Source organism: Ursus maritimus, unplaced genomic scaffold (assembly GCF_017311325.1).
Source record: "Ursus maritimus isolate PB19 unplaced genomic scaffold, ASM1731132v1 scaffold_30, whole genome shotgun sequence".
Classification (NCBI taxonomy): domain Eukaryota; kingdom Metazoa; phylum Chordata; class Mammalia; order Carnivora; family Ursidae; genus Ursus; species Ursus maritimus.
Window position 1 is genome coordinate 29,487,802 of NW_024425564.1, and position 24,820 is coordinate 29,512,621.

The 24,820-nt window shown below is 40.6% G+C and overlaps 1 non-coding gene across 1 annotated transcript; it reads left to right on the forward strand.

The window, feature by feature from the left end:
• The first annotated feature begins 17,030 nt into the window (after nucleotides 1–17,030).
• On the forward strand, nucleotides 17,031–17,101 carry TRNAG-GCC. Its single transcript has one exon. It is a non-coding gene; the product is annotated as a tRNA-Gly (tRNA).
• Nucleotides 17,102–24,820: the final 7,719 nt, after the last annotated feature.

Sequence of the window (24,820 nt, forward strand, 5' to 3'; positions counted from 1 at the left end):
GTAAGAAGAAAACATGGCATGCTTTATATAACGCACAGCACGGTTTGGTTTTCTTCTCCTTTCTGCACCATCACCGCTAATCAGAGCGCTTTCAGCGCCCAGGCAGCGGAGAAAGGACAGCCATTCAGGGCCAAGCCCGGCTTGTTTCCACTTGCCACACAGGTGAGAAGCAGTTGCACCGCCAGCTGCCCTGAGAGTGACTCGGCTTGCCCTGCCCCCACCACCGCCCCAGGCCATGCCCACACCTCTCCCAGCCCAACTGCAGGGCTTCTTAAAGAACCCCGAGGCCCCAGCGTTACCTGGCAACCGCGCACCTGTGGGTTAGGTCAGCCAGGCGGTGCTAACCTGTGTGTTCCGGCTTGCGGGCTTCCCGTGTATTCATAGGCTCCCTTCTTTCCAGCTCACTCCCCCAGCCCAGGGAAGAGAACTGAACTGATTGTTTTCCTTCTTGGTTTCCAGGAGACAACAGATGCACTGATTAGCTCTCTGCTGAGGGTTCAAAAAGGCTAAGGTATACACCGTAGCGTTAACCTTGAACATGCGGCTTTTCAGAAAGTGTCTGGTTTTATTTTGGAAATGTATCTCTCTACCAGTGAACCAGATCCTTAATCTGGGAAATTTAAGAACTCTGAATAGTCATCATAAATGTATTTATTTAAAAAGAGAATTAAAAGTTATGTAACAATTATGGGGCTTTTTTGTTTGTTTTTGCTTTTTTGGTGTGTCTTTTGTTTGTGTTTGTTTGTTGCTTTGATCTCTGTTTCTCTGCAGCCTTTTTCCACCAGAAGGGGCTCATGGTGTCAAAATTCCGGGAGGGAGTTGATGTGGGACTGGCCTACCTACCGACTGGCTCAGTGAGCAGTGTTGGGGTTTGACCAGCAGTAACCCTGTAATGAACCCAGAGGTCCTGTTCCTGGCATGGAAACCTGACATTGACCTCACTTCCTGTCTGCTGACCTTGCGCCTCTAGGACACCATTTTCTGGAAGCAGATGAACATCTGCAAGGACAAAGAACGAGGCTGCTTGCAGTGTCTCTTCCTTCCATTGCCCCAAGGGGAGTAAATCAGGGCAGGGAAGAACCCAGCCAGATGTGGATGTCTGCATGCTGCTGGGGCAACCTCAGTAAATATTTTGTAAACGTTTCTTCTATCCCCCTTAGTGCATTAAGCAGAAAAAAAAATCTGTTCTCATTTTTCTATGTACCATACCACGAGCTTTGTAGTTCTAGGCATGGATTAGGCTTAGGTGAAACCTGACCTCCCCTCTCCTCCAGTTTTCTTTCCCCTATTCCTACCCCCCTACCCGTCTCATCCCGCAACCTATCCAATTATTTCTCTCCCCTCTCCTCTCTTCCTTCTCCTTCCCCTCACTTGGGACTCCTCATCTTCCCCCACTTCTCTTTGTTCTCCCTCCTCCATCCCATCCATCCTATCCCATTCTTCAGCCATTCACTGCTTGGCCTGAAAATGGCCAATTTGGGTGTTTAAACCTCTGTGAAAGGTGTTTTCTGAATCATCCTGTTTGTTCAAAAGCTGGACTCTCAAGAAAGCCAAACTATAAAGTATGCCAGGAGTCAGTGGCTTCCAAAGACTCCTTGTGGAGGTGCAAATATTGGTTGCTATTGTTCTCATCGGTTCCATTTCTTGCTTTTGGGGGGGGGGCGCTTTCTGAATCACCCTGCTCCCTTAAAGCTTGGCACATAAGGGTACCTGTTTCCCAGCTACTTTTTACATATCGCCCTCGGGTTAAATCCTCATAGACTTTGAGCAGCTAGAACTTACCCCAGGCTCCTTTACAAGTATTTGAGGGGAATGATGTGGGGGTCAAGGTGACTTTGAAATTCTTTCCTGTTCTTCATTTCTGCCTTCTCACAAAGACTCAGACATTTTCTTCTAATCAAAAAAAACCCAAACAAACGAAAAAACAAAAAACAAAAAAACCCCAGAAAACAAAAACCCTGTAATGTTGCTATTGCTGATTTTTCAAATGTGTTACTTTTTAAAAAGATTTTAAGTATAGGAATGGAATACCAAGCAAGCTGTTTTTTAAGAAAACGAAATCTCTCCCTTTAGGGGTCTTTTATAATTTACTTTGTTTTCCAAATACTGGGATTTTACAAACCCGTTTCTCTCTTACAATCTTATTTGAAAAAAAAAAAATCTCCAGCTCTCTCTCTCTCTTTTTTTTTCTTTCTTTTTTTTTTTTTTTTTTTTTTTGCTGATAGGGTTGATTGTGTTTTGAGTTTCTTGTTTTAGTAAGAAACATTTACATGTTTTATGTGCTGTATATATATATATAAAAGAAATCATTAGCAATGCCCAAAGTTAATAGCCTAGGAATGTATAGCATAATATACTGCAGTGTCACTGAGAGAGTGAAAAAGATTTAACATAGGACTCAGGGGGAGAAAGTATAAACTGTGTGAAACTATTACTACTCCAACTAGTTCTAAAAGAGCTCAATGTGAAACCAACCAGAAAATGATCATCCCACAACTATAAATATAAAGCACTAAAAAAGACAAAAGCTCTCCGGCATTGTGAAAAATCCATAAATAAAAAGCACCCCCAAAAGCATTTGCTGGCGAAAGTATTTAGTGTGGCAATAAAAGAGAGTATTTGTTTTCTTTATATTAAGTGATTTTTTATGGAATCTGTACAATTAAACACTGCGTAAGAGCATAAGAATTAGAGTTTGTATTTGGCACCTAATTGAATACAGAATCAGGAAGATGTGGAATCTAAAGTGGTTTGGTGCCTTTGCACTGTACAGTCAAGGTTACCTGGAAGTCTTGTTAAATAGAAAGCATTCCATATTGGAAAAAAAAACCCATTCTTTGAACGTCCACATATACATATGTACATGTCAAAATACAATATGAAAACAGGATTCCTTTTCATGGCTTCGTACTTTGCACACAAGTGTTGACACGTGAGCGGAACGGCATTTTGAGGTAGGTGGCTCTAGTCCAAGGGTGATTCTACTAGGCCAATCTTCATATTAAAAATATTTTAGTTAAAGAATATATTATCTCATTTTATTTTGTTGATACTCATTAGGCTCCATAGAGTGACTTTTTTAATGATGTAGTTACCTGTTGTCAGCTCAAAGAAAATCCCAAGAGTTCTAGGCACTAAGTCCTAAGCACTTAGGACCAAGAAACAGCAAAGGACAACTTAACAATTTATATAAAATATCACTTTGATTCATCAAGTCAAAGACTTCCGGGTTTCAGCCAAAACTTGCAGATCATGGGGTTGACAACAAACCTCATAAGGACAACAACCAAAGTAGATTTACCTTATAGATGTGTTCTACGTTGGTGAGGCAAGTAACTAAAGTGTGTGGGCCGGATGCTTCCGCCCTCCCGTTCACTTTGGGACACAGAGGAAACTGGGGTACCTGATGGGCAGGGATGCTGGTAATGAAGACATAGCAACAGAGGTTAGCATAAGCTTTGCCTCCACCCCAATATCATTAGCAAAAGATTTGCTAATGCAATGTCAAGGGTGCCATATGCCCTTCCAATGTCTGGACTCTCCTGGAGCCATCAAAGGGAAGTATCAGCACTATTGATTTGGACCATATGCACTTTCAACAATTGCCTTTAAAAACCCGTTAGGAATAGCAATTTCATATGGATTAAAACTAATAGTCTATAGACAGTACAGAACTTGATCCATTGAGAATTGTTTGCTTATTGCAAAAGAGGTTTTAAACTGATCTAATTCTACTTTTTTTCAAGTCTCTCCTCTCTGAGAGTGAGAACTATTAGAGGATGATATAGCTGGTAATCTCAAAGATTAAACATAGTATGTCACTTCAGAATTTGTATAGAACGTTTGTGCATATTAACCTCTATAATCATCATAACAATCTTTTGAGGAAGGTATTATTACCACCTTTTTAAAGACAGGGACCCTAAGGCAAAAAGCGGCTCAATGATTTGCCAGAGGTCACAGAAGCACAGAGGGGTAAAAGCCTGGTGCTGGTTCAAGTTCAAGTTCCAGTCTCCCTTTCCAGCTATATAGTGTTCTTCCCTCTATTGCGGTGCCTATCTCAGGAACTCAAAATGTCCTGTAAACAATTATAGTGTGAAAAGCACTATGATCTATGATTCTACAAAGATGGGGGTGGGTCAGGGAAAAGGCAGATTTGAAGCAGTTTCCAGGGTTTCAAATCTACACAAACAGGGAGGATTTCTGCTGTGTTAACAAAAAAGGGGGGGGGGGCGAGGATTCTTGGAAAGAAGTGGGGTTTGGAGAGAAAGATGGTAAGTGTATTCTTAAGCTCGCTGAACTTTTGTAAATTATGCAAGTGGAGGTGGCCAGCAGACAGACAGCTCAGGAAGGAGGCTGAGAATCAGGATAGGTCACCACAGGATGCTGGGTGAGATCAGGAGATCGGCCAGGGAAAAGACTGAGCGGAAATGAAGTGGCCAGAGTCTCAGGAAAACATGGAGGGTGGGGGAAGAACGTGTATATTCAGAAAAAGGGAAAAAGTAAAGTCCCCTTTCAAAAAGTGGAAAGATTAGTCTTGCTCAAATGGAGAAAGATTGTACTTGCTCAAAGATGAAAGTCAAACAGTGTAGTAAAGGCAGAAAGAGATTGTGACGCGAAGAGCTGAGAACTCGCTTGTTGGGTAATCCCATGTTCTCGAGAACGATAAAGGTAAGAGGTGGGGTATGTTCTCAAAAGCAACCTTTGGGGACAGCTACTGGGGGAAGGTTAGAAGAGAGGGACTGGAGACAGATAAAAGCAAATTGACCTGCAGCCAGGACGTAAGCGTTGCTCAGACAACTTGAACCAGCAGTGAGAAATCATCACAGCTACCAGAATTTCTCCCCAGAGCAGAGAAATAGAAGGATTTGAGCAGGTTTAGCAACTAACAAGAAACAGATGCTCTCAGGTCAAAAGAATGAGAGGGATTTTAACATGACATGAGAAGTTAGCTAAAACGGCTAAACATAAAGTCGAAGCTTATGTAAGTAAGAGAGAATGGGAAGAAAGACAGGAAGATCGCAATAAATATGAGCAGCGGGGCTGGTCAGTGTGGGAAGCAGGAGGGATGCATGGGAATACAGTCTGGGTGTCGGTTTGGTGGCTGGACATAGAAGCTCAAATTCACCAGTTCTTTACCACTTCTGTTTTCATTTCTCACCACTGACTTCACCTGTCTGTCCCTTGAGAACGTTTGTGTTTCTAACCATTTCTCAAAACTTTCTATCTCCATTCTTTGACTCCCCGTTTGCTCCTGAATGCCCTTTGCCTCCCTGTGGCAGCTGTAAGAAAACCACACAAACTGGGTGGCTAAAACAACAGAAGCTGATTCTCCCACAGTTCTCAAGGAGGGAAGTCAGAAATCAAGGTGTCAACAGGGCCATGCTCCTTCTGAAGGCTCTGGGGGAGAAGCTGATTCCTTTCTGAGCCTCTGAGGGTTGCCATGCGGACATATCTTTGGAGACACAATTCAGTCCCCTACACTCTTCAGCCTACCTTCTCCCCACATTTACTCCAACACACACACACACACACACACACACACACACACACACACACACACACACCCCTCTTGACCAACCTTCCCTAATAGTACAGATGGATGACCTCCCGTTTTTTAGGTCTCACAACCAATTGTCAATTTTCATGAGATTTTCTACAGTATCAGGCATCCTCAGCAGCTAAGGACGTCTCCAAATACTCTCCTTGCTGAACTTCTAGGATTTCCAGTTTCCATGCTTCTTCTGACCATTCTGTTTCAAGCACGTTTGCTCATACTATCTCCCACTCCATCCTCTTCTTGAATGGTGGTATACACCAGAGGACTTCCTCTTCTCCACTCACTTTTTACTCTCTGGGTAAAGCTATCCACTCATAGAGTTTCAATTCTACCTTTGTGTTCAGTAAATCCTACCTGTAACTCCAGCCTGACTTCCTGCCTGACGTCCACAGCGGCACCATGCAATGGAAACTTCTGCTGTCATATTCCATATCCACACTAACACAGTAACCACTGACCGTACATGGCTACTGAACACTTGAAATGTGGTTAGCTACTGAGCAACTGCATTTTTAACACTTTTCTTTTTAATAAATTTAAATAGCCACGTGAGGTACTGGCCACCTTATTAGATAGTGCAAATCTAAAGTCCTCTCTACTTTATGGGTGGTTCATTCTAATGAACTTCTTGCTGGTCAAACAATATGTCTTTCCACTGGGTAGGTAACTGTCTTTCAGGAATCAACCATCCCCTCCTCTGAAAAGTCTTCTCAACAACTCAGGTTAAATGATCTGATTCCGCTTCTGTCTTTCCACAACTCATTTTTCATTATAGTACTATATATGATATGATATAATAAATATATTACACATAATATTATATATATATATATCCATCATTTTATAGTTTTATATGCTTGTGTCATGAACTCCTTGAAGAGAAAGACTGTATCTTACCTTAATTCATTCTGTAGTCTTTGTAAACCCTTCTGACTGAAGCAATTAAAAAAAATGAGCAATTGTATATTGCTTGGTGGTAAACTTGCATCATCAGAAATGAAGATGAACAAGGTGCAGGATCTAAAAAAAGGAGCTGCTGGCTTCTTTCATAACCCCCTCATGAGAGTGGCAAAGTTCAGGTAATTCACGAAGGTTTTGCATCAATTCAATGATTTAAAACAAAAATCGTGTTTTTTGTTTCTTTTTGGTTTGGGTTGGGTTGGGTTTTGGTTTTTAATGAGTTGCAGTTTTAGGAGCCTTACAAACTGAAAGTTAACATGGTTAACTGGGTACGTGAGCCATTTGGCTGTCACCCTTTATGCTTAAAGTGCAAATCATTCGAAGCATCGCTCTTCTCTGAAATCTGAAATATGGTGATTTGGAGAATTCCAACTAGTGGTGCATAATTCTTCAAAACTGTAGTTAAAAGGAAAAAAAAGAGCTCATATTTTTGCTAAAGAGGAAAGGAGAGCAAAAGCGAAAATGTTCTCTGATTTTGGCTATAGGATGTGTGTGGGTGCGTGCATCTGTTAATGGGGTGAAGGGCGGAGCGTGAGTAAAGGGTTAGAGGCAGGCATACGGATTGCCGGGAAGGAGACTCATGGAGGCTTTTTTGGATCCTGTGCGTTCAGTGCAGCCTTCACCGCCCGTGGCTGCTCTTTTTATGAGAACTGGCACACACTTAACTGCTTTAGCTGTTGGCTTCTAGGCTTAGTTTAACCCACAAAGGAGGCACTCATTCACATTTTAGCTATCATTTCCATTAAGCTGTGCAAATACTAATGGTTCCTAATCTAACTGGATAAGGCACAACCAAATAAATATAGCCCCTAAATACCCTAATTATGAGGTATCTAGAAACAGAATGGTGGTACTTACTGCAAAGAAGTACCTTACTGGAAACTTAAAATTTTCCTTCCTAAGTATATGGAAAAACCAAATAATCTTTACACAGAAGGCAGGGAGTAGCAATTCCATTAAGATATTACACGGAAAAAAAAAAAAAAAAGCTCTTGTCCCATTTTGTCTATTTCAAGCTCCATTTTGCTCATATTGTAACTTAGAGAATCATTCAGAGAAACAGAGTGGGAGGAGGAATATGAGCTACATTTCGTTCGAACTTCAGATACATTTTTCTTTCCTGTTTTATCTGAGCTTGCAGGCGACATCTTCTTAATGAGGGTCTTCAAATTCCTCTGCCTTTTAGAAATGTCTCCTGTGTGCCCTGGGACAACAGTCTCTGATTTTAGCTTTTAAATATGCTCATAACATAGAGTAATTTTTTTTCTTAGCTCTATTCATTGTTTTACTTGCTTTAGTGGGAATTATGGGTTTGATTAATGGGCTGAAAGATTTGGTCCTTTTTAGTTTCCTTATCTCTAGTCCTTCCTGATGCATGATGCTTCTCACTGTCTCTGAATACTGGAGAATCCTAACAGCAAAGGGGAGTTTAAAATAAGAGTAAGAATAAAAGTGGGGTGGTTTATCCACGATCGTGGTATTTGTGGCAAACATTTACAGGAAATACATTCATACATGCATGTATATGTTCAGTCACATACTCCTGTATTCATTCAACAGACTGTTTGCACCAGCAGTGAGGCTTGGTACGGGGAAGAGTCTGCAGTGATTTCAGGTTCTACTAAATCAAAATGAGATGGGGGGCCCACCAATTCCCTCTACTTTAAACAGTGCTGCAGGCATGACAATGGAAATAGGCATGGAAAGAGAAAGTAGATATAGCAAGGCTTATTTATTCTGTTTTAATTTTGGTCACTATGTGAATCAAATAGATAATCAGGAAACACCTGTGTTCAGTGAGTTACTAAAAAGGTACGACACATGATTCTGATGAAACGAACTATCAATCTTGGAATCCACAGGTGTTACAAAAATAACCACAAATAACCAGGCAACTAATCCCATCATCACTGGGACTGCAAGCTTTGAGTCAAATATGCATATTTATTGCCCTAATTAGCTCTTAAAGGTGAAGTAATGCTTCAGGGTTTACTAAGGGGCTCAGGGAAGAAGGATTATCTAACAAAGCAAGGTATTTGGGTTTGAGGAGCACAATTAAAACACGAGGTTCCAGTGAGAGCTACTCCTTGATTTATCTAACCAACAGAAACGTGCTATTTTGGCATGTCCGCCCCTTTCCATACATGCACAAAACCATACAAGCAGGTGAATTTCTTTTATCCCTGGGGTCATCAAATAAAATGAGAGTCTAGTACTAGAATAGCTCTAATAGCAACCCTTTGGAAAATAGTGTATTTTTTCTCCATGTGGGCAAAATATGCGTAAGTTCACTAAAATAAGCTGGAAAATATTCCTGACTCGTTGAAATGCAATCTGTGAGCTCCAAAAATAAATAAAGATTGCTCCTAAGAAGTCTAGAACATGATATGATGCAAAGCAATGGTAACAGATTAAGTACTCTCATGCTCCCAAACATCTGAATCAGCCTGTTCTGCCTGGTTACCATGAAAATATGATGTGCACAGAGATCTTAATTTATAACTTTTCTCACAGATCTGGTCCAGGTCCTCAGATCTGGAATTTTAAACACGCATTTGCTGAGACATAAGCAGTGGTCATAAATGTGTATGTGTATGTTCTCTCTAAAAAGTAATATCAGTCCAAACTAATATTTCATATTTATCGAGGGGCATCGGAAGGGTATAACAGTCCTGCTATTCCAGAAAAAGGTAAATACGTTCTGCATAATCATACATCCATGTAGGTACCTACATACGAGCTCATATTCCCTGACCTCCTCCCCACCTGCATCTCATTCGATCCTTAATAAAGAAAAATGAGAGCACCAAAAGTGTTTAAGAAGTTGATTACAAAGCAAAACCTCGAAGTGATGCAGCCAGGGACGATGTAAATGTGTTTCACAGGAAGTTTGAGGTTGTTCATGTTTCTGCCCAAAGGAGGAGCCATTTGCAGATCAATTTCAATCAAGAAGTTGTTCTTCACACCAAAGGGCATGTTTTATACATGGCTGAGTAGAACGCTGAGCGCGCTTAGATGCCAGAGAGCTAGAGCAGAAGGGCCTTACCATGCACTGCGAGGAGTGCAATTTTCATGGTGATAAGTACTTCCTGGAGAAGGATGTTATCACATGGCCCTGAAGGAGGAAAATGCCATCCGAAAAATACAACGGGCTTTGCGCAGACGCAAATGGCGAGTCTTGCAATTTTGCCGAAATAGTAATAAAAGGTCTGAGAGAAGAGCATATGCATCTCAGCACATAACTGAATAGAGCAAGAGTAGCCCAGGGGCGTGCAGTAAGGAATGACCAGAAACGGGACTGATGACCAATTCTTCACCCTTTCCTTTATCTTTACTTCTTACCATGAGAACTGCACTTCCTTTCCCCCACCCAAAGAGAGAAGCAAAGATTCTTCCTCACTGTGGGTTTGACCCCCAGACTTGCTTTTACCAATGGATGTTAATGGAAGAGATAGGACCAAAGTCTTTTTAAAACGTTTGGGTGATTGGACTGCCTTTTTGCACTTCTGCCGTTGTGAAGAGAACTAATTAAAAATAGATAAATAAATAAATAAATAAATAAATAAATAAATAAATAAGTACTTGCCCAAGCTCACCACTGACTCCAGCTGGAGGAAAAGAGATAATGTGAGCCTATATCTGCTTACAGCGGCCACAGTCAGTCATGCAACTGTCTACCCTCCGCTCCAGGAGACTGAACGCTTATTTTCTGAGTCGCTTAGATTTCTGTGGTTATCGGTCATGCAGCAACAGCTAACTGATAGAAAGAGGGTAATTATGTTCAAGTATATGAAGAACTTGCCTTTCTTTTTTGGAAATAAGACACTACTAAAAGAGATGCAGGTTAACCATAAGGAAGTTAGCATCATTAACACCTTTTTTAAAAAAGGGTTTGGGAATGGGAAAGCCACACATGCTGGAGCCTCAATTAGTCTCTAGAAGAAACAAACCAACTGATCTATGTTTCTGCTTTCTTATTTGATCCCAAACATAACATCACAGATAAGCCAATAGAAAACAGAAATCCCACCTGATTACAAACCGACTCTCTGGCAGTTTCTTGAAATAGACATATGTCCTTTATGCCTCCCTGCTTACCATGTTACAGAGAGTTACTCTGGTGACTCCACTGAGTCATATGGTTTAATTTGTCCTCATTAACTGGATGGAACCCTGTTTCTCAGAGCAAATGTTCTCTTAATCAGTTAAAAAACAGAGAAACATATCAGAACTAAAAAAAATCTTTTAAACTAAACTTTGAGTTAAATTACGAGTTCTTATCTTCTTAAATTATAAGTCGGTGACAGTCAAGAAATGTTCAGAGATTATTTGGATGAATTTGCTTATATTTGCATATACTGTGTAAAGTTGTTACAGTGCTCACTCTAGAATCGGACAGATGTAGGTACAGATCTGAGCTCTGACACTTAATAGCTATGTGACCTTTCCTGGCAAGTTAGATTCTGAGCCCCGGTTGCCAATGAAGCAAACAAATGGTGTATACAGTAAGTGTTTAACAAACAGTAGCCACTACCAGTATTGTCATCAATACCATCATCATTACCAAAGTCGTCCTCCTCCTCATCGTCATCATCACCATTATCATAAGAAGTTTTGGGGAAGATGAGATATGATCTAAGCTGTGCCCTAGGAGGTGAATTTGACAGGAGTGCTCAGAATGAACTGGAGAGGGTGAGCAAACTAGAAACACTAATGGTTTCATTTAGAATGTCTCCATCGTTTCCATCCCCCGTTTGCAATATCCCACACACTTACACACACCAGAGTTGGAGTAGAAAACTCAACACTAAAACACAAATAAGAAATGCTGGCATTTCTGCCTAAGGCGAGTCATGGCCAAAGAGCTAGACAGAAATATTCCCTATCCCCACTTTGTTCAGGAGCTCAGGGCTAACTAATGGACAGACAGACTGCAGACTCGTGCCTAGAGAGCTCGCCCTCAGTACTCGCTTGTGATGCTCCTACATGGTCTTTGCTGCCTACGCTGCCAGCCATCTGTTATAATGGCAGAATGCCAGCTTACAGGATAGCTTGCTGGCTTTGCAGAAGCGCAGGGGCCAAGAAAGGGTTTTCAACAAGAAGCGCCTTATGAAACGCACAAGAGTGCCTGGAGAGAACTCCTGGTTTCCTCTCCTCCTCCCCACCCAGCGATGCTGAGGGTGATTTTTTTCTTCATGACATCTTGTTTCACCTGTTGATTTAACTAGTTGGGTCTCCAATCTAAATCTTGAAATCTGGAGAGGAAAAAACACGAACCATGCGTAGGTACCTGTGGCTGCCAACAGACAGGTGGTGTTATTGCCTGCTTCTTGGCAGGGCTGATGGGAAGCAGCAGGATTTCCATCACTACTCTGCTAGTTCCTCCTCTAATTCCCCAACGTTCTCCTTTTTCCTCCATGATTCCTCCCCGTTTCCCCAATCCTTACATTATCTGTAAGAATTAGCAAAGATTTCTTTGTTTTACTTGTCTTCCCCTGTATCCACATTAATTTAAATGGAAAACATGAAAATGCATACCTAGAATTTATTCTTGTAAGACACACAGAGAGAGATTTAAATACATTTGGTGTTTTAAACCAATGCTTCTGTGTGACTAGAATATATTTGATAATTATGTTAAAGATCATATATCCTTTGGAGCTGATAGACCCGGAAAAGTAAATGTCAATTTTAAGTTAGTAAAATAAAAATTTTCAACCTAATGATCAAGAGCATTTTCAGTTTATATCCTAGAAGGTATTAGCTTTTAAAGAAATAGAGAAATGTACTTAAATATCTAGAGCATGTGGTATTAAGTACAACAAAAACTCCGTGGCCAGTCATAGATATTTGAGACTGTGAAGAAGAAAGTGCAGAGGTAAGAGTTTAAATGCCACCTGATGATACTAAGAATGTTGATTTTAGGCCAATATTCACTTATTCATCATTCAACAACTATGGACTGGACATTGAGCATAGGACAAGGCATTGGGCTGAAGGTTAATGACCAGAAAGCAAATCAACCGGAACACCTTCAGGAAAGAATTTCACCATCTAGGGGCACCTGGGTGGCTCAGTCCATTAAGCATTTGACTCTTGATTTCAGCTTAGATCATGATCTCAGGGTCCTGGGATCAAGCCCTGCATCAGACTCCCCACTCAGCTGGGAGTCTTCTTGTCTCCCTCTCCCTCTGCCAGTTCCCCCTGCCCCCACCACGTGCGGTCTCACTCTCTAATCAATAAATAAATCTTAAAAAAAAAAAAAAGAATTTCACCATCTGGTATTGTGTGTGTATGTGTGACAAGACAAACATAAAGCAAAGCAGAAATGCAGTGATGGGGACACAGACAGGTATTATGGTATTATGAGACTACTTCTTGCAAGAGGAGGAGGGAATTAGGGAAAGCTGCCTGCAAGAGATCAGAGGCAGGTTTCCTTAAGAGTTTGAATTCATAAAACATACGAAGAACTAGATATCACTTATTCTTACTTTAAAAAGTTGGTTGAGTCTATGCATCTCTTCACTATTCTAATATGGCTAAATTTCTGGGTTAGAATAAAAAGAATCTATGGAATGGGCCTAATTCTTGGGCTCTGTCACCACAGGATGCGTGTAAAAATTCACACAGATAAAGAAAGTGTACAGCATTGTAAACTGAAAATTATTATCATTTATTTTTAATATGCCTTTTCATCTACTGAAGGATCAAAAAGAAAAAGAAAAAAACCATGAAGGAGTGGTCTTTGCTTATCTATTTCAGAAATGAAGTTTTCCAGATCATCACGGACTCTAACTTAGGACCAGCAGAGGCTTTGGGCTGTCTGTCCACCTCTCTGGCTTCAGAGGGACAAGAGGAGTCCCCAGTAGTGGTCAAACTTGCCCATTCCTCCCAGCACTGGTAAGACTATTTTCCTTTCCAGAAACTTCCTGCACATTAGGGGTGCCTTGTTGTTTACATTATGGATGAGATATAGAATATAGAAGTTGCAGGTGCTGGCAGATGAGTTGACTTCTTAAGAAAGAAGCAAACAGAAAAGACTAAGTTTCTGATTCCCCCATACAGAATTGGTATGTTTTCTTCTAAGTAACTCACGTTGCCTCCTGACCCTCAGGTTATAGTTAAAGAAGGAGCTCTTCTGAAAATGTGCTTAGCCTCTGTCTGAGTAAAGGCAATACAAAGGTGTAGAGTGACTGATAGGAAACTGACAAAGTAGAAAAAATACAGTGATAGTGTGTGGTGTATTACCACTGACCAGAGGGGCAGAAGACCCAAATTCTGGACCCAACCTAGTCATTGCTTCGCTGTGAGAATACCCACAAAGCAGTCAATGGGATCTTCATTTCTTCATCTATTATATGTGGGGAATCAACCAAGCAATTCCCAGGCTCCCTTCCGGCTCTTGGTCATTGCAAATCTTGAAGCAAGAAGCTCTATCCATGAACCCCACCCATCGCAATCATGGTCCCCTTTACTCTCATTGCTCCGTAGGGACATACTAACGTACGTGAGAAACCTGTGGTGGACTATGCCCCTCTAAAGGTCAAGTGACAGCTTTGCAATTTCTATGACATATAACCTTTCAGTTACCTCCTCATGGATAAAAGACCTTATTTAAATCTTACATATGTGTCGAGACATAAAATGATTAACTTTCCTAAAAATTCTGCTGTTCTGCTTCTTTCTATTACTGCCTAGTACTATTTGTATTGATATTTCAGAAGCAAAATAATTAAACATGATTTTTTCTTTCTTTTTTTTTTTTTAGAGTGTCCAAGAAGAGTTAAGTTCCTGGATTCTATTTGAGTCAACTTTTAGGATTAGCTCTTTCTCAGAAGGTGGGAGGGCGTGGGGGAGGTGATATTTCAACATCTAAACGTTTTAAATGAGAAACATGTGAATATATTCACATATATACATGTATCATTCCCAAGCATGTACGTATATTTTCCCCTGATGTACGATCTCAGTAAAATATCAGAGAGAAAAAATGTCAGACATACATAGCATAGCAATCAAGGGCTAATGAAGATCCAGGTATTAAATCAATTAAGAAGTATCAAAAGCTACCTAATCATCAAGGAACAAAATTGGCACCACAATATGTAGTGAGTATGGGAAAGCCTAATTTACTAAACATACCCTGCAGTCACATAATTGCATGTAATTTTACCAGCATAATTAACTAATTTAATTACCACTTCTCAAGTGCATCAATTATTGACATTACAGAGTTTTCAGACAGCAGAATTACTGTGTGGTACATCCAGAGAATGCAAAATGCTTCGTACGCCTATTTTCCCCGTCATAGTCAACCACTGAGGAAGAATGTGGAGCTGGAGGGGGATAGCTCCTTTAGTGAAGGCTCGGTTAGTGGGCAGGTTTAAAGGAAGGAGCACCCACAAATGTGTCTGGCACAAGGCAGAGAAGGGGAGGAAGCCCCAAGACAATGCTCTGCCAAGCAGTTCTTTGCCAGAGTATAGACAAAATGTGTGAAGCCCAGTCAGAGAAAGAAATAGAAGGTTCTAATTTTTTGGAAAAAAAAGAATCGATGCAACAGCAATTCAAGCTATGACCAAGAACACTTGCTAGAAGGAAAGGATATAAAAGAAAGAGAAACCTGAACATTTTTTTAAAGAACCAAAGCTTGCCTTTGAGAATAAGGTTTTTTGACATTATATCTTTTTTTAAACTTAATTGTTATGAAAGCATTAATATGAGGGATCCTCCTGGAAAACTGTTTGAGCTTGTCAAGTCAGGGAGATGGCGTAGCCTACTCCCAGAAGGATCATAGTTTCACAGCTGTTTAAGAAAGAATCGTCAACATCAGTCAAGATTGTTTCCATGTCACAAAATTTGTGAACAAAGATGGCCGACAATCCTAAGCGCTCTGGCGTGGTTCTGCGGTCCTTTCCATGTGGCCCTCCTGTATCTGAGCCTTGCACTTCTTCCTACTATCTGGAGGTGGCTGAACTGGGAAGTCGTGTTCACATCAGCAAAGTATTATAATGAGGCCATTTACCACGGAGTAAGATGTGAGAATGGGATGCCTTTCTTACCTTTTGAGTCCCTGGGTATCTATTTTATGTTTGGATTTAAATGGGGATGTCGAATCCTTTATTGACTCTGGAAATTAAAAAAAGGAGTCTTTGTTACTTCTCTCTTTAAGAGTTTACTCAGTACATCACTTTTAAGTGACTTAGTCAAGCAATCCAGAAATCAGCTTTAAGAATAGGAAAATATGTTTTCACACTCGTGGTTGAAAATCAGATCACAGTCTCAAGATCCAGACTTGTATTGGGGAAAACTTTCTGAGCCTAGAAATAAGTGGTTGCAAAATAATTGGGCCAGGTTCTACGAAGAGTCAGTTTTTGTGAAGCGTATTTATTTACTTTTTGTAAGAAACTTGGAACTGAGAGTTGGAGACCAAGAATCCTTATCTCATCCTTAATGTGTCTCAGTAAGCAGGGCAACCGTGTGAAGTGTGTTGAATTTTCTCTGGGGCTTTCAGCAGCCCTGTCCATCCCGTCTACTTTAGATCATGTTTCTTCCTCCCCCACCACCTTGCAATGTTACAGAGCTCCTTTCTGTTTTCTCCTACCCTCAGCCTTAACGTAGCTTTAACTTGTGATTGTATTACCTCTCGGAGGGGTATTTAATGTAAGTTTTTGCTGATTTGCTATGTAAAGTTTTTGGCCTTTCGAGACTATTAAAAGTTTTTAATACTATTCCATTATTGTCTTTTTAAGATTTATTTATTTATTTATTTATTTATTTATTTATTTATTAGTGAAAGAGAGAGAGAAAGAGAGAGTGTGCATGCAAGCCAGGGGAAGGGCAGAGGGAGAGAATCTCAAGCAGACGTAGGGCTCCATCTCATGACCCTCAGATCATGACCTGAGCCGAAACCAAGAGTTGGGTGGTCAATGGCCTGAGCCATCCAGGCGCCCCAATACTGTTTGTATTATTAATAGTCAAGTGAGAACTGGTATTCCAGGGCTGGAGGGAATGGGTGGGAAGAGGGCCTTCCCGGTGCTCCTAAAACCACATCAGATCAGTAGCATTCTTCTTCCTCGAAAAAAGGTTGTTTCCAGGGTTGAGACACTCCTGGGAATTAAACCCACTGGATTTTTTAGTCCTAACTATGAATACAGCCCACAGAAGAGTCAATAAAGTATGTTCTGTGTGAGAAAAAGCCTTTCCATTTCAGGAATGCCTGTTATGAGAAGTTTATTAACTTAAGTCACACCCTCTGTCTTGAGGAAGTCCCTGATAATTAGGTTTTAAATTAACTTCAGTCTTCAATTCAAACTATTGATGTTTATTCTTCACTTCCTATTATCGTTACCCACATACATTGTATTTTCTGTAACACAGATCTATGTGGACAGTGATTCAGGAAGATGTGTACAAAGGAGGAAAGAGGTCACTCTGGTTCACTAGTGTTAAAATCTTTAGGCCAGTTAGACCAAAAACATCATGAACAGAAAAATATAGAAATAAAAATATGGCATTGGTGGTTCAGTGGTAGAATTCTCGCCTGCCATGCGGGAGGCCCAGGTTTGATTCCCGGCCAATGCAGACACTTCGCTTTGGGGTGCTTGGGTGGCTCAGTCGGTTGGGCGTCTGCCTTCAGCTCAGGTCATGATCCTAGGGTCCTGGGATCAAGTCCCACATCTGGCTTCTTGCTCGGCAGGAGCACACCTCACCCTCTCTGTCTGCCTCTCTTCCTGTCTTGTGCTCTCTCTCTCTCTCAAATAAATAAATAAAATCCTTAAAAAAAAAAATAAAAGGAATAAAGGTTATACAAAAAGATGCAATAGATAGTGTGGATAAAGTAAATGTGTATAAGGCATATTCCTTCCAACAGTGCTCTCAGTCTGGCCAGACATTCAGAACAGCCCATAAATAAGGACCATACGAGCATGAATCAGTGAGCTGTAAGAATTAATTAGGAGAGAGAACTGTAGGAGGGACTTCAAAGAAGTTTCATGGGGCACAGGACATTTGTAATAAATCTCAAGGGAAGGGTAGCATGCAACGCAGAGAAGTAAGAGAAAGAGTTGGACAAGCGTAGGAAACACCGTGGCAGAAAGCAGAGGGATGGCAAGTTTGTGAGAAGATAGGCCTGCAGCATGGTGGGCATGCACAAAATCAGGAAGGCAGTGGGGAGAAGGAGAAGGATATAAGTAGGGGACTGAGGGTCCCAGGCTCTGTCCCTGACCTGCTGGTAACTAGTCGGAGATCCAGAAGAGCCACCTCAGCTTTCTTGTAAAACGAGACCTACATCCTTCCCACATGTACACAAATCCTATGGGTTGAAACTGAAGTCTACCATTTACAAGCTTAAAAATCTTTCTTTTTTCTTTTTTTTTTTTTAGAAATCTTGGCACACCTTCCTGGTCTCCTCCATACCTATTACAATCCCTAATTGTGATTTATTTCCCATGCTGGATCAAGTCATTTCATAGCAATCGAACTTACAATATTGCTCTCAACCACATGCTTGAGGCAGGATTACAGGACTCCCTACAGAGGAGACCCAAGTAACCATCGGCTGAATCAAGGATGCCCCCAGACCATTGGGCCATGTAGCTCCCTTCTTCTCTGCCAATGCTTTTCAGACAAGTGATCAGTCTACCTGGTCTGCATATCCTCAAAGTATAGTTTCATTCCTATCCTCAGAATGGGCATCTGCCACCACACACTTTACTAGAACCTATTATCAGAGATTTTTTTTGGGGGGGTAACGTTCTAATCACCATTCTGTGTAAATTTTCTGCAGCAATGAATGTTTTGACATATGGCTCCAGGAAGGTGACATTCATGACTAAGAGCCAGATAAACACTTCCCTTGGTCAGGACAGAGAGCCAAGAATGGTGAATTACCAGAACTGGTAATATTACTGATCAGCTCTGCACCTTCCAGGACTATAGAGAGGTCCCCCCGCCCCACCCCCCAGCCCCGGACACCAGATACATGGTATCTTTACAAAGCACCAGTTAATTCTCTGATTCTCTCACCAACTGGGTGTCCAACAATTCAATTCTATTTCAACACTACCTGGGGTGACAATCAGACCTCATAGATAAGGGCTCAGTCCCACAAGACTGCTCCTACCTCAGACACAAATGGCAGTGGGGTGCCCAGGCTACTGTCATTCTGCCAGGCTGACCACAAAACCAGAGGTTCCCACCACTTCCCTCTCAGCTTTCATAATTCAATAGAGTGACTCACAGAATTCACAGAAGTGTTTTACTTACTATTACTGATTTATTATAAAGGATTCAACCCTGGAATAGTCAAAAGGAAGAGATGTCCCTGGCAAGTATGGGGTGAAGGAAGGCGTAGAACTTCCATGCCTTCTTCAGATTTCCTATCTGCCCAGCACTTTGATTGATGTGTTCACCAACCAAGCTCTCCAAACTCTGTTGTTCAGGAGTTTTTATGGAAGTTTCATTATGTAGCATGATTAATTAAATCATTGATCGTTGGTAACTGAATTCAATCTTCAGCCCCCTCTTCTCCCCAAAGATGGGCAGGGGAGGTGCTAAAATTTCCAAACTTCTAATCCCCACTTGGTCTTTTGGGTAACCAGTCCTCATCCAGAAGCTATCTAGAGGTCCCAGGCAAGAGGCATCTCATTAGCACACAAAAAACACTGTTATCACTCAGGGGATTTCAAACATTTTAGAAGATCTGGACAGGAACCAGCGACAAGATCCAATGTGAATTCTTACTGTAACACACACCCTATCAAATAGTATCAGGGCACGTCTTGATTCTACCTCCAGGCTCTTGAATCAGCACTTAACTGCTTTTGGTCCAGAAGTAAGCCCAGGATGACCCAGGAGAAATGACATTGCTTACGGTGATTCCTCTGTCCAGGACTGTATTCATTAGCTACTTGAAGCATGCAGAGGCGTAACATTAGCTAAGTTGGCATTTCCGAAAGACTGAGGATCAATCAAAAAAAGGAAAATGATTCATCAAGAAGCCAGGTTGACTGGCAATGTTCATTCAGTCCTTAGCCCTCTGCTCATTTCACTGTCCACATTTCCTATAGATCTCACCTAGCAGCAAGGCTTCCACTGTGGAAATGATGCTCGCTCTGAAAAAGTCTGTCAAATCCGTATTTCTAATCCTCTCCTCTGAACCCCAGGCTTCAACATCAGCTGACAACTGTGTGTTATCTATTGAGAATTACAATATCATTTCCTTCTCCACACTCCAAACTAAACATATCATCTCCCCTGAGATAAGATTCCGGCCAATTGCTCCTACTTTTTCCTTTTTTTACAGTAGAACTATGATTCTCAACTTCTCAAGTTCAAAATTTAGACACCAACTTAATTTTTTTAAGTTTTTATTTTAATTTCACTTAGTTAGCATATAGTGTAATATTAGTTTCGGGGGTACAATATAGTGACTCTGCACTTCTGTACAACATCCAGTGCTCATCAGGACAAGTGCCCTCCTGAATCCCTGTCACCTGTTTCAGCCATCCCCCCCACGACCTCCCCTCTGGTGACCCTCAGTTTGTTCTCTATAGTTAAGAGACTGTTTCTTGATTTGTCACTCTCTTATTTTTTTTTCCCTTTTGCTTGTTTTGTTTCTGAAATTCCACATAAGTGAAATCATATGGTATTTTTTTCTCTGACTTATTTCACTTAGTATAATACTTTAGCTCTGTATAGTGTTGCAAATGACAAGATTTCATTCTTTTATGGCTGAATCATATTCCATTACATATATACATAGCACCTCTTCTTTATCCATTCATCAGTTGATGGACACTTGGGCTGCTTCCATATCTTGGCTATTGTAAATAATGCTGCCATAAACCTGGTAATGCATATATCCCTTTGAATGAGTGTTTTGTGGTCTTTGGGTAAATACCCAGTAGTGCGATTGCTAGATCATAAGGTAATTCTATTTCTAACCTTGTGAGGAACCTCCATACTGTTTTCCACATTGACTGTACCAGTTTGCATTCCCATCAACAGTGCATAAGCGCAGTGGAAATCCTTTTCCTCCACATCCTTGCCAACACCTGTTGTTTCTTGTGTTTTTGATTTTAGCCATTCTGACAGGTTGTGAGGTGATATTTCATTGCAGTGTTGATTTGCATTTCCCTGATGATGAGTGATGTTGAGCATCTTTTCATGTGTCTGTTGGCCATCTGGATGTCTTCTTTGCAGAAATGTCTGTTCATGTCTTCTGCCCATTTTTAAATTGGATTATTTGTTTTTGGGGTGTGAGTTTTATAAGTTCTTTACATATTTTGGATACTAACCCTTTATCAAATGTGTCATTTGCAAATATCTTCTCTCACTCCATAGGTTGCCTTTTAGTTTTGTTGATTGTTTCCTTTACTGTGGAGAAGCTATTTATTTTGATGAAGTCCCAATAGTTCATTTTTGCTTTTGTTTCTCAGGAGACACATCTAGAAAGAAGTTGCTATGGCTGATGTCAAAGAAGTTATTGCCTGTTCTCTCTTCTAGGATTTTTATGGTTTCAGGTCTCACATTTAGGTCTTTAATTCATTTTGAATTTATATTTATGTATGATGGACACTGACTTTATTCTTATCCTTTTCCCTAATTTCATATCAAAGCAGTCATCAACATACCAATTATTTTTCAATAAGCATTCTCATATTTGCTTCTTTTCCCCATTCTCTGGCAACCTCTAGCCATGAAAATCAGCTCTGCTCAATCAATGTTGGGGTAAACTGGGTTGTTATTTTGTGGTGGGATAGTGGTGAATCTGTTACCCACAATTTCTCCATCTTGCCCTAGCTCTGTGTTCCATCATGGGTTTCATGTTTATTAAGGTATTATTCTCTTTCCTAAGATTACTTTATTCAAAATTTACTGGTTCCCATTGTCAAATTTCTTAGCCTATTCTTAAAGGCTTTGTGCAGCCTTACTCTTAGCAAATTCTCTAGATACCTTCCCTACTTTTCCTATACATGAAACCTTTACTCCAGTTAGATCATTCTACTCTAGTATACTCTGAGATGGTGGAGGACCTGAAATCAGAAAAAGGGAGTTCAACACTGCCTCAGCCACCTGATTTCTGAGGGGCTTTAAACCTTCATTTCCCTCTCTGAAAATATTTTCATCAAAAAGAGGGGTAACAAATATCATCACCTTAAGGTTGTGTTGATCATACAGTTAAATATGAAATACAAGAAGAGTTCCATAAACCCTTCCATACTATACAAATTAAAGGATTTATTACTTATTATTGAATCAGGAAACAGGAACTGCGCTCCACTCATTGCTTTATATCCAGCACCAGGCATAGTGCCTAATACCTAGGCCCTTAATAAATATTAGCTGAGTAAATGGACAAACGAATGATAATGTAATTGTCCTTGCTGTCTCCTGAGACTCATGAAGAACTTCCTTAACACCATTACTTCCTTCGACTCTTGCGCATTTGTGGTCTGTAAAATTTTAGCTACATTTTCATATGAATTTGACTTGTCTTCCCAGCTAGATCATAGTTGAAGGCAGGGATTTCATTATATCTCTTTGTGTTTCTCACAGAGTGCTTAGACTTAACCATAACCTTAAATCTCTTAGCAAGAGTATACAAACATTGCCATTCCTTAAATAATTCTTTAAATTATCAGAGAGGAGCGTGTGTGTGTGTGTGTGTGTGTGTGTGTGGTTGTATGTGCCAGATCTAATAAGACCAGAGAGCTACAGTCACTTCTGAGTTAATTGGACTCCGAAGTCAAACATCTCACCCTTATTAGCAAGTATTTCCAGATGCAGTGTCTCTTTCTGCTACTAATTTGAGGAAAACACCTTTCACTAACAAACCTTCCTTCTACCCATCAAAATGATGCCTAGGGTGCCGTCCTTGGACAAATATGCTCTTCATTAAAATTTTCTACTTGCTATGTGCTTCATTTCGTTTTATTCCTAAGCATCTGAAATATTTAGTTGTATAGAAATATGAGCACCTCTCATAGATGTGATCACAGACTTATTTGTGTGTTTGTTTAAAATAAGTCCATTTGGAGGGGATAAGTGACAGAACATTCAAATAGCTGTTGTTCGGAGCTTCAGGGCTACAAGAAGGAAAAAGCTTTTTGGGCTTGGAGACCAAGATAAATAACAATCAATCTCCCGTCTCACAAACTGAGAATTTCATCCATGCAACTGACTTCTTTACTTAAGCTTGTTCCCAGCAATATGACAGACCTTCCAGGAGAATCAGAACAATTTACCACCTCTTCTGTCATCGTAGCAGCTTTTCATTTTGCTGTAGTTGAGGCTGGAGAAACCCAAGAGTTAATTTTAATAAGACCAATTAGCCCATCCTGACAATAGAGGGGAAGGAACCAGGACAGGTAGATGACTGCATGTTTTGACATTAGACCATTAACATGCAAATCATATGCAAAATCATATGCTAACAAGTGTGAGCCTTTGTTTGTGGATGGACACTTTCCCCCCCCCCAAATGGACAACAGCCCTGATTCAATTCTATACAGGAAGGCACTTAGCAAGGCATCTGATATGCACAAGAAAACTGTAAAATGCTCTCTGAGCACTTATTTTGACCTCTTTGGAAGACCAGGATTCCTTTAAATTTGACTTTATTGCCTGCTTACCAGAAGGGAGCACTGAAGCATGGCAGGGAACAGAAGCCCATGTAATGCCCACGCTCACCGCACATAGTAAATAACAGTAGTGAGAACACAGGGCAGCCAGCACAGACAGTGTCCTTCACATCACCCAGAGGCCACTGCAGAGCTCCCAGGGACAAGCAGCATTAATTATAGACTAATGATGCCATTTGCATGCACATTTTTAAAAACAGTAGTGAATGTAGCCCTAATAATTGAGGATGAGTGAGATGAGGCTGCGTTAAAATGCTCTATTGAGTCTCCTATCTCATTTTAAAAAAAGACCTCTATCACCTTGGTGCTCATCAGTACACACATTAACACTGGGTAACCATGCAACATGGAACATTATGCTGGTTCTTTACAGATACAATCACTTCATCAACCTGCTTTTGAAGTTTCCCCCCTCCGCAACCTCTTATGATCATAAACTCAAGATTCTGATGGGGTGAGAGAAAGAAAATATAATAACTTTTGATAGAAATGGAAAGACAAATGAAATGTCAGAAATTCTGATGTCAGTGAAAAGATAGGATTGTATAAATAATAAATCAGGCATCATTTTGTATGAATATTGGGATTGTGTTCTGGGGTAATGAAGTACCAGCTTATGTGATTCAGGCAATTATCAAGCTGGAGGACCGGAGGGGAAAAAACGATTCAAGGAAGTAACTTATCTGTTTCCACAAAGCCATGGAGGGTCTTGGTATTGTTACAGCCCAGGAATAAACCTGGTGCCCTCGGCGGAGGGCATCAGCCAACCAGGAGCTGAGACTTGTAGCTTAGAAGGTTGAGGTCCATTCCACAAGCCTCAGAGGGACCTGGATTCCATAGGATTTCTCCATCCATGGCCAGAAGAGCTCACGGTCAGCCAGGAAGACTTTCATCCAGAGCACTTTGTGTTCTGAGTTGAAAATAGTCAGGCAGATGGGCAGCTTAAGGAGATCCTTTCAAAAATTCTCCTTTTCAAAAACTTCTTTTATAAGACATATTATAGGTACTCTTTTCATTTCATTTTGTTCCCACTCAGTACAGAAGCACTGAAACACACTTAAGGGTTGATTCTAAGTCCATTTGGGCAGCATCTTGCACTCTTCCTAGTTCTTACAATTCCTTTTACAGAATATATAATATATACAAATATATATTTTCTATAAATTCATTTGTAAATTTATAATATTTATAAAATACAAATACTATATTTTATATACCTATTTAAATTTTTTTCTCATGGAGTAAAATTAAACTTCATTTACCAAAAGAAAAAAAAGGACAACCCCTCTTTGTCCTCCAAACAAATGTCAATATTTCAATGTCCCCCTAATATTAGTAAAACAGGAAATAGAATGATGACAGCTTTAGTACTTACAATGCACAATTTCTTTTTTTTGTTTTTTGTTTTTTGTTTTTTTGAGACAGAGCCTGTGCACGAAAGCGGGGATGGAGTGTGGGGGAGGAGCAGATGAAGAGGGGAGAGAGAATCTCAAGCAGGTTCTTTGCCCAGCACAGAGCCCATCAGGGGCTCGATCCACCCCTGAAATCATGACCTGAGCCAAAATCAGGAGTCCAACGCTCAACCAATTGAGTCACCCAGGCACCTCGCCAATGTACAATTTCAATAAGACATCTTAATAAAAGTCATGGCATAGGG